Raw genomic sequence first — 1,425 nt, forward strand, 5'->3', positions numbered from 1 at the left:
AGGTTGATAAGGTTAATAATGATATTTGTAATGCTATATTGTTGGCAGCAAGTCAGACTATTCCAAAGAAGGGAGGTAAGAAAAAAAAGAAGATTGTACCATGGTGGACAAAAGAATGTGATCAAGCAATTCAATCTCGAAATAAAGCTTTTAAAAGGTTAAAAAAGCATCATAGTTTTCAGAATTTTATTGAATATAAAAGGAAGCAAGCAAATGTACGGAGAATCATCAAATATACAAAAAAAGAGTTTTGGAGGAAGTTTTGTAACACAGTGGGAAGGGAAACAGAAATAGGTCAAGTATGGGGAATGATAAAACGAATGAATGGGATAAAAAGAGAGTTTGGGTATCCAATTTTAAGGGATGGAGATACAACAGCTGTAAAAGATGAAGAGAAAGCAGAAATGTTGGCGAAAAATTTTGTTAAAATACATAAATCAGACAATATTAGTGAGGAGGGAAAAAGAGGAAGGGAAAGGACGTTGGAGCAGTATAAAGAGATAATACAGAATGAGGAATACAATAATGATCAACTAAATATGACATTTACGAAGTCAGAGTTAAATCGAGCTCTTAGAAAAACCAGGAAATCAGCTCCAGGTATGGATCAGATTTGCTATTTAAAATGGTGAATGAAAGGTTAATGTATCATGTGGAAAATAATCAATTTTTATCCAAATATCAGAGTGGTTTTAGGAGAGGGAGAAATACAATGGATCCGGCTGTGTGTTTAGAACACGAAATAAGAAAAGCACAAATAAATAGAGAGAGTGTAGTGGCTGTCTTCTTTGACATAGAGAAAGCATACGACATGATGTGGAAAGAGGGGATGTTAATCAAATTATGTAAGTTAGGTATCAAAGGTCAAATGTATAGATCGAGGATTTTTTATCAGGAAGAGCAATAAAAGTGAGAATAGGAAATAGTTATTCAGAAAAGTTTGTGATTGAAAATGGAACTCCACAAGGAAGTATAGTGAGCCCTTTATTGTTTTCCATAATGATAAATTATGTGTTTGAAAATCTGGATAATGGGGTGGGGTTTTCACTCTTTGCTGTGTTTGAAAATCTGGAAAACAGGAAAGGAGTTGGAATTTATAATAATAGAAGTATTGGGAAAAAAAGGAAATGTTAAAATTATAAATTTTTTATAATCCATGTAAAAGATTATCACTAGAGGTATTGGATGAATTGATTGTATACATTTAGAAGGGAAAATCATATGTTGCGGAGATTTTAATGCTCATAGCACGTTATGGGACAATTGTAAAGATGGGAATGGAATAGTGATTGAAGAATGAATGGAGATTAAGGATTTAGTATGTTTAAATGATGGAAGGGGAACAAGGATTAATGGTATAGTGAGCCCTTTATTGTTTTCCATAATGATAAATGATGTATTTGAAGATCTGGATAATGGGTTGGG

Source organism: Sinocyclocheilus grahami, unplaced genomic scaffold (genome assembly GCF_001515645.1).
Source record: "Sinocyclocheilus grahami isolate Dianchi unplaced genomic scaffold, SAMN03320097.WGS_v1.1 scaffold766.1, whole genome shotgun sequence".
Lineage (NCBI taxonomy): Eukaryota > Metazoa > Chordata > Actinopteri > Cypriniformes > Cyprinidae > Sinocyclocheilus > Sinocyclocheilus grahami.